Here is a 17981-nt window from a genome sequence, read left to right as displayed (position 1 = left end):
ACCCAGACCAGGTGGGGTTTATTTCAGAAAGGGAGGCTCCTGATAATGTTAGGAGGACCATTACACTTGTAGACTACTTAAAGGCCACAGGGACGCCTTCTCTGCTCCTCTCATTGGATGCGGAGAAGGCGTTCGACAGGATAGACTGGACCTACATGACCACGATCTTGACGGAGATGGGATTTAGTGGGGCATTTATGAAGGCGATAAGGGGAATCTACTCTACCCCAACGGCAGTCATTAGAGCGGCGGGTTTTCAATCCAGACCCATCCAAATCCTTAGTGGCACGAGGCAGGGGTGTCCCCTGTCCCCATTGCTCTTTGCCCTATGCATAGAGCCACTAGCGGCAGCCATAAGACAAAATCCTGACATTTCTGGGGTAAGGGTGGGGGATTTAGAATACAAAATATCGCTTTTTGCAGATGACGTTCTATTAACCATAACTAGACCCTTGATATCTCTCCCTAACCTTTACCAGACGCTCCATGACTTCTCACTGGTGTCAGGTTATAAGATCAATTTAGAGAAAAGTGAGGCGCTACCTTTATCTCTCCCAGCACATACAAAAAAATTAATAGAAGCCAACTTTGAGTTCGCATGGGCCAAAAAATCGATTACATATCTAGGTATTAAAATTGCGGAATCATATCACTCCTTACATAACTTAAATTACGCCCCTCTCTATAAGACCATAGACAAAGACCTCAAGAAATGGAAAACCTATAACTTTTCCTGGTATGGGAGACTCTCTGCTATTAAAATGAATATCCTGCCCAGGATTCTGTATCTTTTTAGAACTTTACCCATGATGATACCTAAACCAGAATTGCTTAAATTGCAATCGTCCCTTAACAACTTCCTAAAACAGGATAGAAAAGCGAGAATAGCCTCCCGTACGTTATCCAGACACAGACAATTAGGGGGGGTGGGCATGCCGAATTTGTTAGATTATTACTATGCGGCCAGACTAGCCCAGACCTCTTTACTAAACCAGAATAACCCTAAGATCCTTTGGACCCAGATAGAGGCGGGTTTGGGGGGGTATGACTGCCCTGCAGATGCTCTATGGGAAGTGGGGCATTCACTGGAGGAACAAAGCTTTAGATCACTGGCCATGATTGACACTATCAAGATCTGGAGATCTCTCACAGGCACCCTGAAACTGATGCCGGCAAGCACAGGCATTAAGCCGGTAGGAGCTTTACTTCCACCTGAGATTCGTGTACAGGTGGGGAAGTGGCTCAATAAGGGACTCTACAGGGTGGCAGATTTTTTGGAGGGCAGACATATACAGACGTATTCTCAACTGCAAGACAAAATACAGCCATTGAAATTGCATTGGTTCCTATACCTACAGCTCTCCTCGGCGGTGCAGGGCTACTGCTACCCTTGGACAGCTCAGACAATGACCCCCTTGGAGCGGATTTGCACTGCTCCAGACAGACAGAGACAGCTGATATCAAAACTATATATAGCCTTACAGACAGCCGCAGAGCCGAGCATCTCGACGCTACTGACCAAATGGGGGCATGATACTGGACTGAATCTATCAAGGGAACAATGGGAGCAGGTGATGTTTGATACTAGTAGGGGTTTGACTAACGCCGACCTGCGAGAAAATTGTATAAAGACAGCTTTTAGATGGTATCTCACACCTGAGAAAACATGCCACTTCTCTCAAAATGGGTCAAATCACTGCTATAGAGGTTGTCAGGAAAGGGGTACATACCTCCACATGTGGTGGACATGCCCTCAAATTAGAATTATTTGGGAAAAACTCCAGGAACTTATAAATAGGTTACTCCAAGAGCATATCACTTTGACTCCAGCGCATGCACTCCTGAACTATAGATTTACACAATATAATAAGGTCATAAATACATTTATTAAGACTCTATGTACAGCAACCAGAGTCTGTATAGCCAGACACTGGAAAGTAGGGGCCCCCGAGTGGCAGGAGATAATGGGCAAGATAGAGCATTTATATACTATGTCAGAAATATCGGCCTCTATACAAGGTGATAGGGAACAGTTCACCAAAATATGGTTTTACTGGATAATGAATGAGAAAGAATAAGACTATATGTATCATGCTACAATAAACCATATTATACGAATGACAATCAAGGGAACTCTTAATTAAAAATAAGGCGGGAGTTTGAGACCACACCTTCTTCGGTAGACTAGACTCAACTCTTAGATGTTATCTCTTTACAGGAACTATCAGAGCCTAGACAAAAAATGATCAGAGCAAAAAGATGCTCACCACTAGTACCACAGTTATGAAGTTAGTTTGTAGTTGTTGTTTTTTTTTCTGTTTTATGTTTTAGGTTTTTCTTTCTTTTTTGTACCCCCTGTTTCTTTTTTTTCTTTTTTTTTTATGTTATGGGGAATCTATTATTATTACTTTATAAGAATGTATAAAAAGGGCAAAGCGTATATACAGAGATATGCTAGATATTGTCAGTCACTCCTATCCCACAAGTACCGGTGTGGTACAGGACGGAGGGCATCTAAAGGAATGTAAGCTTCTATAAATTGTAATTTTGTGCATTATAGATGTCATATCTGATTAATCACTGGTTGTACTGTCTTTCAATGATTGTTGCCCACAATAAAGATTTATTTCAACTAAAGTAGTTCTGCTGCTCAGAAAAATATTTGTATCAGCAATCTCGAAGAAGAAAAAAAACAGTATTGTTCTTGGGGGTCCTCAAGACAAACCCAGTATTTTTAACCTAAACCGCAACTCAGTATGTGAAATTTAGACTTGTCCATGTGAAATATCTCATCTCATAGTCATGTGTCACTATGGGCCTAATGACCAAAAACTCGTCGCCATAGAGATAAATCAGACAAAATCTTTGGGATTTTGTTTTTTAGATCTTATATTTTAATATAGGAGTCTCTCCTTCACATACAGAACCTAGAGAGTAACATAAACGCCTCTCAATGTAAAATGTGTGTTTCTAGAATTCTTTGGGAGACCTCACTGTACTAACGAGATTGTTTTGCCAGAGAGAAGAACTTTAGGTCATTGGGCTCTATATGAGGCTAAAGAGGTTGTTACTTTCATTTTTCTAACATTTTTTCATGTTTTCTCAATTGCACCTTAAAGTGTACGGTTCACAGAGGCTTATTTTTAGTTAGATTGTTTAGTAAAGTTTTTAAAACATATTTGTGGAAATGTTTCTTTGCAACAGGAAGTGAATGGCTATGAGACAGAAGCAACTCTTGCATATGATGGTGCCGATCTTGCCACTGACTGCTCTGAGGGGGTGTGGTTACAAATCTAATTGAATCTCAACATTTTCCAGCAGCTGTGTTGCAGCAGATTTTTCAACTAGATATTATTTTCACAAACACATTTTATTAATTCTAATTCTTTGTGGGGTTAAATACATAATTATAGTCTCACTCTGGAGCTGCCGATAATAAATTAGAGCATGTACATTTTTCACTACCCCCTCCCTATAAATGTGTTTTTGTCTATACTATGTATTTCTAATACAAACACAGTTATTATCTTTGCCAGGTTGTTTTAAGGTTTCTTAAAGTATTGCATACATTTGTTTTATTTAAAAGAAGGCATTTTAAAATGTATTACTTTTTTATTCATGAAAGGCTGTTGCTGTACTGAATAAACTTTTTTTTTCCAGGCGTATAGAGGCATGTCCCTATTAATTAATACAGATATTAAAAGTTACATAAAAGCACAAGTCAGAAGGTAATTTTTAGTCAACTTTATATCTTTTTAAAAAAGTTTTTTTTCTCCAAATTATTGTATAGCTACTGGAATAAGGCACAGGAAAAACATTTAAAGGGACAGTCTAGGTCAAAATAAACTTTCATGATTCAGATAGAGCATGCCATTTTAAACAATTGTCCAATTTACTTTTATCACCAATTTTGCTTTGTTCTCTTGGTATTCTTAGTTGAAAGCTTAACCTAGGAGGTTCATATGCTAATTTCTTAGACCTTGAAGGCCACCTCTTTTCAGAATGCATTTTAACAGGTTTTCACCACTAGAGGGTGTTAGTTCACGTATTTCATATAGATAACACTGTGCTCGTGCACGTGAAGTTATTTGGGAGCAGGCACTGATTGGCTAGACTGCAAGTCTGTCAAAAGAACTGAAATAAAGGGGCAGTTTGCAGAGGCTTAGATACAAGATAATCACAGAGGATAAAAGTATATTATTATAACTGTGTTGGTTATGCAAAACTGGGGAATGGGTAATAAAGGGATTATCTATCTTTTAAAACAATAAAAATTCTGGTGTAGACTGTCCCTTTAAGTAAAGTCAATATTAAACTTTTGCGATTCTGATAGTATGCAATTGAAAAAACTTTCCAATTTACTTACAAGATCAAATTTGATGTCCTTTGTTGAGAAGCATACCTAGGTAGGCTCAGTAGCAGCAATGCACTACTGGGAACTAGCTGCTGATTAGTGGCTGCACATATATACATCTTCCCATTGGCTCATGTGTTCAGCAAGCCCCCAGTTAAGCATTGCTGCAAATTTGATCATGAGAGTAAATCAGAAAGTTGTTTAAAATTGTATGCTCTATCTGAATCATGAAATAATAAATAATTAATTTTTGGTTTCATATACCTTTATCTCACTTTGTCATAGGTTTCTATGTCCCTTTAAGTATCAGTTGCATGCCACTGTGTATTTCCTGCAAGTTTCAATGGAAATATAAACAATTTAATTAAGCAGTTTCATGAGAAAAAATGTTTTTAACATATTTAATTGCTGCACATGTGTATACACAAAATGGTTTTTAACATATTTAATTGCTGCACATGTGTATACACAAAATGGTTTTTAACATATTTAATTGCTGCACATGTGTATACACAAAATGTTTTTAACATATTTAATTGCTGCACATGTGTATACACAAAATGGTCTTTAACATATTTAATTGCTGCACATGTGTATACACAAAATGGTCTTTAACATATTTAATTGCTGCACATGTGTATACACAAAATGTTTTTAACATATTTAATTGCTGCACATGTGTATACACAAAATGTTTTTAACTTATTTAATTGCTGCACATGTGTATACACAAAATGTTTTTAACTTATTTAATTGCTGCACATGTGTATACACAAAATGTTTTTAACATATTTAATTGCTGCACATGTGTATACACAAAATGTTTTTAACTTATTTAATTGCTGCACATGTGTATACACAAAATGTTTTTAACTTGTTTAATTGCTGCACATGTGTATACACAAAATGTTTGCCCATAATGTCCATTTAAAGCTGTGCATAAAATAAATCTATACAACATAAAGTTTTCAAAAAAAAACCAAACAAAACAAATGTGCTAAAAAAGTTTTTCAGTGATGTATCAGATACTGTCCTGGTTTTACCCCTCAAGTACCTGAAAGCCTCTGCTAGGGCAGATTTCTCTGACTCCTGTGAGATCACATCACTGTATATTATGTTATTCTATAGAAATGATTTATCAAAGTGTCAAAAATAATTCAGCATTTCATTAATCATTTTAATGGATAGCACAGAGTGTGGTAAAGCAGAAGTGAGATGTTATTAGCCTTTACAAAGTAGCCACAATTCTTTATAATTTGTAAATGTGCAGCAGTATTCTTTTGTCATTGCAACTTATTTACACAACAGTTGTTTTTTATTTCTGTAAACACTGATAACTTGCCATTTTCATCCTCAAAACAGTATGGCTCTCTATTTTTATTAACATATTTTCCCATGCACCACATTTTCTTACATATTAAGGGCCAGGTTATGAGTTGGGCGCAAAATATCCCTTACGCAAAATTGATATTTGCGCTCAACTGAGTAATAATACCAGCGCACGCTAATGTACGCTGATATTACAAGTGAGGTGCAATGCAAATGCGACCTCACGTTCGAATTGCATAGAAGTATTGCGCTCACGAGAGCATGCTTCCATAGGCTCCAATGGGAACCTTGTTCTCATGCTATGAGACATGGCATGAGAACTAGCATAGTGGGTAGGTCGTGCAGCTATGGGCAGCAATTGTAAATATATATGTAAATGAACATATATTTATGTGTTAATATGTTTATATACACATACTAATACATACATATATATGTATATAAGCCGGATATGAACAGACCCGTTTGGCTTATGGACAGTTTAACGTAGTAGCTTGTTGTCTATCTGATCAAACCCATTGTTGATATTCTCAAATTGTCTTTAATCCTGTAATATTAATATGGCTATTAGATTGTAACTTAGGGTTATCACTTTACTTTATTTGTTAGTATTTATGAGGTCACGCTGACACAAATGTACACACCCCCTGGGGGAGTGTCTACTGTGTAGAATGTGACGTCCTTACACGATTGTGTATAAATGTCCGGTGCTGGTAAGTGCAATTGTATATATTCTGTTTGTCTGATGACGAGTTTTTAAAACTCGAAAACGTTCACATTAAAGTGGGCATATCAATAAGTCCTGTGGAGTGTGGTCTTTTCTTTGGATCATATGTATATAAGCATATATGTATTTTCAAGTTTTTTTTTTCTTCACTATTTCATTCCTACTAACACCTTGTCTTCTCCACCATTAATGTTTTCTGATTATATACAAAACTTTGATATGCTGAAGAGCATGCTTGAGCACTATATGGCAACATTGTTTGCAACAATGTATAACACTGTTGCAAACACTGCTGCTGTATAGTGCTCAAACAATGTTTATGCTGCAATATAATGTTCAAGCCACAAGCATGCCCTTGAGCTTTTTTAGATATGCTCTTCAGCAAAGGATACCTATAGAATGAAGTACATTTCATAAAAGATGTGCACTGATTTTATTTTTTAAATTGCATGCTCTACCTGAGTCATGAAAGTTTAATTTTGATTTTCATGTCACTTGAAACTGATGCAGTATAACTGTAAAAAGCTGACAGGAAAATATCACCTGAGCATCTCTATGTAAAAAAGGAAGATATTTTACCTCACAATCTCCTCAGCTCAGCAGAGTAAGTTCTGTGTAAAAAGTTATACTTCCCCTGCTCTCAGCTGCAGGGAAAAATAAAAAAAAATGCAAACTGAACAGCAGCCAATCAGCATCAGCAGTGCTGAGGTCATGAACTCTTACTGTGATCTAATGAGATTTGACTTAACTCTCATGAGATTTCATAGTAAGCTTCCTTTACCTGATTGGTGAAATAATATGAGAGTTCACGAGGCTCATCCTTTCAGCTGTCCCAGGACAGACACACTAAAATGCTGCTTAGAAATCCTTTACAATGGGAGGTGGCTACTGAGGAACTTTTGAGGTAAAATATCTTTCTTTTTTACATAGAGATGTTCAGGAGATATTTTCTAGTCAGCTTTTTACAGCTATGCTGCATCACTTTCAAGTGTTTAAACATTTGGGTATTATGGCCCTTTAAGCTTATCATGCATCTTGTCCAACTGATTGAGGACATCCATTTTTGAGTACAGATAGCTTGTAAATTATAAATATATCCCATAATCCTAGACTGTAAGAGTATTCTCCAGACTAGGGTGGGAAACCAGTGTTTGACTTACTCATGAATAATATACAATGACATGATGTGTGACAAATGATTATTACAATGCCCACTTATAGAACTTTGGCAAGATTTTCTATAATCATATCCAAAGGTGAGATACTATAGATTTTGCACATTTGAAAAAGGTCTAACAAGTATTCTAGTCAACAAAACACAAAAACATATATAATGGTGCGCCGTTCCATCTTTACATTTATGTTCAGAAGTTTCCACCAAAGGCTGAAAACCGGTGCAGAAAATACTCGTTATCATTAAACTGCATTATCAGTAGGTTCTTATTAGATATGACCATCTTTTTGTTTCCTCGTATACTAAACAGACTGCAGAGCAGAACACTTTGTTGATAAAAACTTCAACTTTATGAGAATAACAATGAACAACATACTAGATATTTTCAAAAAAAGTTAAAAAAAATTCCTGAGGGGACAATAACTTATATTGCACCACGAGAAACAGATTTGTGAGCTTACTTATTAGCATATTTAATCAAACCCAATGAGAAAAAAATGCGTATACTTTTTAATCTTTTTTTAAATTTAAAAAAAAACCATCTGAAACATCACTGATTTCATTAGGGATTTGTGGGTTACTGTTTTCTTTTGTTCTATTATTTATTAAAAAATGAAATGATTGAAGTATCTTTGCTATTTTTTTATTTGCAAAGTGTGACTGAATAACTCCGAACTGTGAAATGCCGCTGTTGCTTCTGATAGAATCATTTGATGAGTTAGTAACCACAGAGTCTTTTTTTTACTGGACTGTTCCTGCTGTGATCACATCTAAATCAAATCTTATCTTACTAACACCTCAGGGGATTTAATAGTGAAAAAAGTTTTGAGAAATAAACTCTTTGCTAGAAAAAATAATAGGTATCGTAGATCACTAAGTAGAAAACTAGGATTTTAGTCAGAGCACCACATAAAATGAATTTATTTATCTTGTAAAATGGATGCTCTGGTAGGATTAAGGCTAGACATAAGAACATTATTCAACATGAAACATTTAATCTTGATAACTGCTCATACATATTATTTCTCTCATCTTTAAGGCATATTTTCATTTGTTCATAAACAAAGCATAAAATGTATTATTTATTGCAATAATATAACAGTAATTCATTCATGTTTAAAGGTACATTGAGTCTTAAATTATTCTGGGTGTATGTATATATATATATATATATATATATATATTTATATATATATATTAATAATTCAAATATATTTATATAAGTAAATATATGTTACACACAGCAGAGCTATACGAGATGCTATGTTGAAAGTAGGGGATTGCAGCACTCAAAAAGACTTCTCTTAAAGGGACATAATACTCATATGCTAAATCACTTGAAACTGATGCAGTATAACTGTAAAAAGCTGACAGGAAAATATCACCTGAGCATCTCTATGTAAAAAAGGAAGATATTTTACCTCACAATCTCCTCAGCTCAGCAGAGTAAGTTCTGTGTAAAAAGTTATACTCAGCTGCTCCCAGCTGCAGGTAAAAAAAAAAAAAAAAATGAAGAAATGAACAGCAGCCAATCAGCATCAGCAGTGCTGAGGTCATGAACTCTTACTGTGATCTCATGAGATTTGACTTAACTCTCATGAGATTTCATAGTAAGCTTCCTTTACCTGATTGGTGAAATAATATGAGAGTGCACGATGCTAGTCCCTTCAGATGTCCCAGGACAAACACACTAAAATGCTGCTTAGAAATCCTTTACAATGGGAGGTGGCTACTGAGGAACTTTTGAGGTAAAATATCTTTCTTTTTTACATAGAGATGTTCAGGAGATATTTTCTAGTCAGCTTTTTACAGCTATGCTGCATCACTTTCAAGTGTTTAAACATTTGGGTATTATGGCCCTTTAATCTAATACGTAGAAGGAAAACTGAAACATTGTTTCAAACAGAGGCTCACACACAGATGGTCCAATTAATATGTAACACATTTATTAATGCAAGTAATCCTGAACCTAAATATGCCACTGCAGTGGAAGACCTAAAAATATATCACTAAACTCATGATAAACGGGTACAATATAATGACATTATCAATGTTGCATAAAACAGGTCAAAAAATGAAAAAAGCATGGGAAATCTTAGTGAAATAAAACGTCCCAAAGAAACAAAAGTTCCACAAATGTTATCTGTGATGGTGTAGATATCTTTTTTCATGCAATTGCAACATGCAAGCTCATACAAAAGCTGTACCATTATTTATGAAACAGCTGACAGGTTCGAGGTGAAAGCGTCCTCCTATGTCAGCTAGCGTTAAACATGAGTGCTTGATAGTAACAACAGGCTTATTCCAAAGACGGCAAAAAAGGTAATGGAAAACAAATACAAACTCTTCCAGGTGAGGATAGGTGTCAGGCAGCTGAGACCGGGTATCTTTAGGCACAAACTTGAAGCATAAAATGAAGTGAGCCGGGACTTTGCATCCGGCTTCTGTCTCACCCAATTTTCTCCTCTGGTTCCTTAACACTGTAACTGTGCAAGTTAGACTGGGAGATTCATTCCTGGGTAGATCCACTTTCATTCGCCTCTGCCACACTTCCTTCCAGAACCTTTAGTGTTATCAATCAACACCATACCAGGTACTTCTTACTGTCGCTTAGTTTTCAAATGACTGTGTCGACGCGTGTTTTGCACCACAATGCTTTGCGTCAGGGCCTCGTCAGGACTGTCAGTCACAGGTGATACATTCTTTCCTTTAAATCTGTTGCCAATGTTGCGGGAGTGGTTAAGGCATATACATACTATCCAATGGGAATGGCCATAGGGCGTCACTGTTACCTAGATTCCCATGCGTATATTGTTTGGAAACAAACGGTTATTATTTACTTTATTTAAACAAAATTAAAGGATTGAAATACAATAAATGTGTTAAACACTATCAAAAGGACCAAAAATGCTGAACCTACATTAGATTAATTTAAAATTTTAAAAACCCCTGGTTTAATTACTTTACATAACAAGTTACAGGTTATATACAAATATTATTTATGAAAGGGGCTATTCAAATAAATTAATTAAATTCACCCTTAACAAAGTTAGGAAACTGAATAGAAATGATCTTCTATACTCAAATAAAGTTGAAGCTACAGCAGATAGCAACATAAGATTTATTACTACATTTAATTGCCAATGGCAAAATTTGAGAGACATTTTGTCTCGCAACTGGCACTTGCTGTCGTTTGATGAAAGAATTGCTGGAAAAGTGGGTAAAAGACCCTTACTGATTACTGACCGCAAAGAAATCTCCTAACTTAAAAGATAAGTTAGTTAAAAGTAGATTTGTGAGGTCAGAGCCTACAACTAATTGGTTGATTAAATACCAACAAGTTAAAGGTAGCTTTCCATGCGGACACTGTGTGTATTGCCCCTATATGTTGAAGTGTAAATTATTTTCGGCAAATACGGGCAAAAACTTTGAAATAAGATGTTTTTCCAATTGAAACACAGTAGGTGTAGTGTATCTCTTACAATGCTCCTGTCCCCTGTTCTATGTTGGAAAAACAAAACGTATGTTCAAGGACAGGGTACAGGAGCATAGAGATGACATACTCTATGAAAGAGACACGAGTGTTGCTAGACATTTTAAGGATACACACAATAGCAGCACTATCTCTTTAAAATTTGTTGGTATTGATCAGGGACTGACAAGTGGCAGAGGAGGAGACAACAATAAATGCCTTCTAAATAAAGAAGCTAGATGGACATATGTGTTAAAAACAGTAACCCCACTTGGCTTAAGTGAAAGAATTGAATTTAGGTCTTTCCTGGGTTAAAGAAAGGAATAAATGATAAATCAAACTAGGTAGTCCTAATTAGCACAAATAACATCTCAAAAGTATTTCTTTTAAGATGGTCCTTTTCGTGTCATTTCTGTCATTCCTAATAAGGCAAAATATACACATGAAGATAAGAATGTGCATCCGAAAATAATATTTGTATATAACCTGTACCTTGGGGTTTTTAAAATTTAAAATTAATCTAATGTAGGTTCAGCATTTTTGGTCCTTTTGATAGTGTTTAACACATTTATTGTATTTCAATCCTTTAATTTTGTTTAAATAAAGTAGATAATAACAGTTTGTTTCCAAACAATATACGCATGGGAATCTAGGTAACAGTGACGCCCTATGGCCATTCCCATTGGATAGTATGTATACGCCTTAACCACTCCCACAACATTGGCAACAGATTTAAAGGAAAGAATGTATCACCTGTGACTGACAGTCCTGACGAGGCCCTGACGCAAAGCATTGTGGGGCAAACGCGCGTCGACACAGTCATTTGAAAACTAAGCGGCAGTAAGAAGTACCTGGTATGGTGTTGATTGATAACACTAAAGGTTCCGGAAGGAAGTGTGGCAGAGGCGAATGAAAGTGGATCTACCCAGGAATGAATCTCCCAGTCTAACTTGCACAGTTACAGTGTTAAGGAACCAGAGGAGAAAATTGGGTGAGACAGAAGCCGGATGCAAAGTCCCGGCTCACTTCATTTTATGCTTCAAGTTTGTGCCTAAAGATACCTGGTCTCAGCTGCCTGACACCTATCCTCACCTGGAAGAGGTTGTATTTGTTTTCCATTACCTTTTTTGCCTTCTTTGGAATAAGCCTGTTGTTACTATCAAGCACTCATGTTTAACCTTAGCTGACATAGGAGGACGCTTTCACCTCGAACCTGTCAGCTGTTTCATAAATAATGGTACAGCTTTTGTATGAGCTTGCATGTTGCAATTGCATGAAAAAAGATATCTACGCCATCACAGATAACATTTGTGGAACTTTTGTTTCTTTGGGACGTTTTATTTCACTAAGATTTCCCATGCTTTTTTCATTTTTTGACCTGTTTTATGCAACATTGATAATGTCATTATATTGTACCCGTTTATCATGAGTTTAGTGATATATTTTTAGGTCTTCCACTGCAGTGGTATATTTAGGTTCAGGATTACTTGCATTAATAAATGTGTTACATATTAATTGGACCATCTGTGTGTGAGCCTCTGTTTGAAACAATGTTTCAGTTTTCCTTCTACGTATTAGATTAAGAGAAGTCTTTTTGAGTGCTGCAATCCCCTACTTTCAACATAGCATCTCGTATAGCTCTGCTGTGTGTAACATATATTTACTTATATAAATATATTTGAATTATTATTAAATTTCTGGGGTCTGCACCAGGACCTGGTCTAGCTAGCGCTATCCGGGTTTGTACTATATTTTCAGGCAGTTTACCTGTAAGTGATAATAAAGGTGCCTGACCAGTATATTTCTCTCCCTGATTCTTTATTAACTTTTATATATATATATATACAACTACACATCCAAGCCGGTATAGCACTCACAGTAACAAAGTTAATTCATCCAGCCCAGGGTGCTTTAAAAAGCAAAGTACATGTATCCAAAGGTAAAAAGCACTCACCGGGTCTTAAGTTTAATGACAATTTAATGCAAGTGACGTTTCGGGGTTGCCCCCGTCCTCAGGCAATTTTTACAGATAATGCACAAACTCACCCTTTTTATCAAGACCCAGCTCCCAAGTGCAACAATGTCGGCGGCATTCCGGAAGGCCAACAGCTGCGTAGTGCGAGGCTACGTCATCAGTTGTCATGACAACCGGACGCCGTTCGGCAGCTCTAAGTGAAGTTAAAAACAAAAGCATAGAAACAACAGTGTGCAAACTAACATCCTATATAACAAACTCTATATGGCGTTATGTAAATAAAATAGGAGAGCCCTGCAATAACAAGATCGTGCAGCAGAGTAAAAACCAATGTGTGACAAGTTACGATCTCAAACAAGCATACAGGATAACGGGCTATAATAAATAGATGATACAAGCATGGGGATCCATGTTAATCCTAACTATGCAATAGTCCATATATGCAGGAAGTAGAAGTGTATACAGTAATAATACATAAGGCTAGAGCAAATCCCTATCTGCACATATATCACGAAAGGTCAGTGCATGGTTACATAATGTGAAAAAAGGGGGGGTTTATGGATAAGCAGAACACAAACATAGGAATCCATCTAGATCCTAACTATGCAAAAATCCATATGGTAATCCCACACCATTGGGAAATATATATATATATATATATATATATATATATATATATATATATATATATATATACATACACAGTTGTAATCAAAATTATTCAACCCCCATTGCAAATCAGGTTTATTTTCAAAATTTACAGACTTTCAGCTGTTTGTAATGAACAAATGAAACAAAAGCAATTGAAATAGCTCATCGCAACAAATTCTTCAAGTGGTTTCCCCAAATTCAACTCAAAATGCAACTTTTAATGAATTCTGCAGTCTCAAAATTATTCAAGCCCTTCATGGCAAGCATCTTTAGTACTTAGCAGTGCACACTTTTGCTGTTATGACCTGCTGCAAATGATATGCATAGCCAGACACCAGCTTCTGGCAACGTTCCTGAGGAATCTTAGCCCATTCCTCATGAGCAATGGCCTCCAGTTCAGTAATATTCTTGGGTTAGCGTGCTGCAAACGGCTTCTGCAAATCCCACCAGAGATTTTCTATGGGGTTCAAGGTGACCGTGATGGCCACTGTAGAATCTTCTAGGACGTCTTCTGCAACCAAGCCTTAGTGGAATTTGAGGTATGCTTGCGATCAATGACACCCAAGCTTTAGCTTCCTCACAGTTGCATGACGTTTTCTCCTAGGATTTACTGATTCTTCAATGAAACCATCTTGCCTTCCACACGCTGCAGGTTTCCAGAGGATGCAAAGCAGCCCCAGAGCATCACTGAGCCACCACCATGCTTAACTGTAGGCAGAGTGTTGTTTTCAGCAAATGCTTTATTCTTCTTCCTCCAGGCATACCGCTGATCCATCGGGTCGAAAAGTTCCAGTTTTGTTTCATTACTCCACAGAACAGAATCCTAAAACTTCTGTGGCTTATTTATATGATTTTAAACATATTGGAGCCAACTTTTCTTGCGCTTTTGGGTCAGTAGTGGTGTACGCCTTGGAGTTTTGGCATGGAAACCTTCTGCGTTTAGTACGCACCTTACTGTGCAAAGTGAAACCTCAGTGCCTGTTGCCACCAAGTCTTGCTGCAGGTCTTTTGCAGTCACTCAAGGATTTTTCTCAACCTGCCTTTTCAGAAATCTGGTTGCAGCCGTTGATAGCTTAGTTTTTTGCACCGTCCAGGTAGTGTTACCACTGTTCCTTTAACTTTAAACTTGCGAACTATGCTTCCAATGGTGTCTCTAGGAACATTCAGTGTCTTCACTATCTTTTTGTATCCTGTTCCTTGTTTGTGAAGGGTGATTATCTCTTCTATTAACTTTTTGGACCAGTCTTTTGACTTAGCCATATTTCTTACATGCAGTCAAACGTGACACTCAATAAACCCCTAGTCAGTTCAGGTATTTCATGTGTTTTAGCTCAAGCACACCTGGTGCAACTAATGAAGCCCTTGATTAATTGCATCAGGTGTGCTTGAGGCAACACCTGTTTTGCATATTTGTGCTATTGTGATGGATTCTATTCAGGGGATGGATAATTTTGAGACTGTAGAATTTATTAATAGTTGTATTTTTAGTTGAATTTGGGGAAACCACTTGAAGCATTCATTGTGTTGAGCTATTTCAATTGCTTTTGTTTGATTTGTTCATTGCAAACAGCTGAAAGTCTGTACATTTTGGCAATAAACCTAATTTGCAATGGGTTTTTAAGCATATTTAGATATACTTCACATTCCCTTGCATAGTAAAAGCTCTCAAACACTTTTAGCTTTTACTAGAAACATTTTTGCTAATACATGTGTCTTTGGAAAAAAGCTTCAATTCAAAAGTGAAATGCACTTATGTGCAATTAAGTTTTGGCTGGAATGTCCCATTAAGGTGATATCATGTTCAAACCTACCCTATCTTTTTTTAGCGGATCGCTATTAACATTTATAGCCAGGTTAAGTGGTCCAATATGTGATATGTGGCACATCAAAAGTTAACCAATAATAACATGAAAAGCAATAATTACATCAGGGACTCTTTAGCAACACATTTGCCAAACAGGTTCTGTAAATGCTTGTAATTGTTAAATATTTGTCTGTTTTGGTATGGTAACAGAGCGCAATTAGCCTTGGCAATCTCACAGACACAAATAAGGGGCTGCCTGTTCTGGGGTGTGCCTGGTGTTTTTAAGGCATGGTCTGGATTTTTCACCTAAACCGCCAATTAGTATGTAAGATTTTGAAAGCCCCTGTGAAGTTTCTCGTCTCACTCTCATATCTTGCTATGTTAAAGCTCTTTTCTTTTGTACGTGTTAGAAGGGGCTGATTTATAAATTGTGTCTTCTCGTTTTTGTTTGTTTTCCATGACAGTGAAAGTCATTGTATATTCTGTTGTGAGACAGATGCGGCTCCACTGATATAAATGGGGATCTCCCTGCTCTGACAAGGAACAGTTACAAATAGGGATGGATGTGCATTCGGATCCTTTGTAAGGTAAGCAGCGGCTCGTGCCCTTCAGATATTTTCGTAGCCAGACTGATTCTTGTAAAAGATCCCCACTCTAAGATCTAGATATGCACATATCTTAGTGTGGCGATCTTTTACAGAAATCAATCCGGCTACGAAAATATCTTAAGGCCACAAGACGCTGTTTACTTTTGCATTCAGATCCTCATGAAGGATCCAAATGTACATCCCTAGTTACAAATCTCTTTGAATGCCAAGATTTTTTAGTGGCCAGTTTTCTAAGTGAACCAGATTCACAAACAAGTTTTATTGAAACTAGGTCATTCTATAGTTGTGGCATCCTGAGAACTTACAATCTATCTGACCAGTTTTAGAGAGAATATGCATTTAGCGTCATATAACTTCATAATTCTTCATAAGCACAGCTAATACATTAAAGCAGCAGTTCAGTTAAAGAGACACGAAAGTCAAATTTAAACTTTCATGAATCAGATAGAGCAGCAATTTTAAACAAATTTCTAATTTACTTCCATTAACAAAATGTGCACAGTCTTTTTATATTTACACATTGTGAGTCACCAGCTCTTACTGAGCATGTGCAAAAATATACGTATATATGCATTTGTGATTGGCTGATGGCTGTCACATGATACAGGGAGAGTGGTAATAGACATCATTTTGAAATAAAAAAAAATCTACTACTCATATAAAGTTCAGACTAAGAGGCCGCCACCTCTGAGGCAGCAGACAGCAATCCGCCCGATCATAGCACCCCTCTCTAGCGGCCGTGGCATTGCACAAGCAGTTCACCAGAACTCCTTGTGCAATGATAAATGCCAACAGCGTATGATGTCGACATTTATCGATGTGCGGCGGACATGATCCACTACAGCGGATCATGTCCGTCCGCAGGATAATAAATTGGCCCCATGTGCTATTGTTTTGTCTTTTTATCATTCATTTGTTGACTATGCAAATCTACTTTTATTACTGGTCCTGGATTTTTTTACATAAGTATCAGTAGAGATTTAGTGCAGTTTCATTTATTCATATAATTTGAAGGGGCATGAAAATGTAAATCATTAAAGGGACACACAAGTCAAAATAAAATTTTATGATTTAGAAAGAGCATTCAGTTTTAAGACACTTACCATTATTACATTTTGCACAGTCTTTTATATGCACACTTTCTGGGTAACAAGCTCCTACTGAACATGTGCACAAACTCACAGGGTATACGTATACTAGTCTGTGATTGGCTGATGTCTGTCACATGATATAAGGGCCAGAAAATGGGAGATTTTTTTTTTTTGCCAGAAATAAAATCTACTGCTTATTTGAAATTGAGTGTTATTGCATTGTCTTTTTATTATGTTCTTATGTATGTTAATTATGTAATTCTACTGTATTTAGTGGTCCTTTAAACTTTGTTCCGATAGCTTGCAATTTTAAGAGCCTTTTCAGTTTACTTGTATTATCAAATTTACTTTGTTCTGTTGGTATCCTTAGTTGAAAAGGATACCTGGTGATGTTCAGGGCAGCAAAGCACTACTGGGAGCTAGTTGTTGATTGGTGGCTATGTTCATATGCCTCTTGTTATTGGCTCACCAGATGTTTTCAGCCACTGCATGGCTACTCTGAAGCTGACTTTAACTGTATGTTAACCCTTTTGCAGGGGTTAAACACATAGTTATATACAAGTAATAGTACAATAATAAAATGCTCTAACACATGTTTTTTTGCATTTTTATTTACATTCAATGATTATTTAGATTTACCATGGGAATGTTAGGAATACTGGCAATGACAATTAACATTACAGTGTTGATCTGGTACAAGGCATCCTCTGAGATTCAATATATATATAACATGCAGAGCACTTACTGTAAGAATACAGAGTAATTTATACATTAATAATTTCTATTTAATGAATAT

Source organism: Bombina bombina, chromosome 3, assembly GCF_027579735.1.
Source record: "Bombina bombina isolate aBomBom1 chromosome 3, aBomBom1.pri, whole genome shotgun sequence".
Taxonomy (NCBI): Eukaryota; Metazoa; Chordata; class Amphibia; order Anura; family Bombinatoridae; genus Bombina; species Bombina bombina.
The sequence above is the reverse complement of the archived record's forward strand: the minus strand, read 5'-3'. Positions refer to the sequence as shown.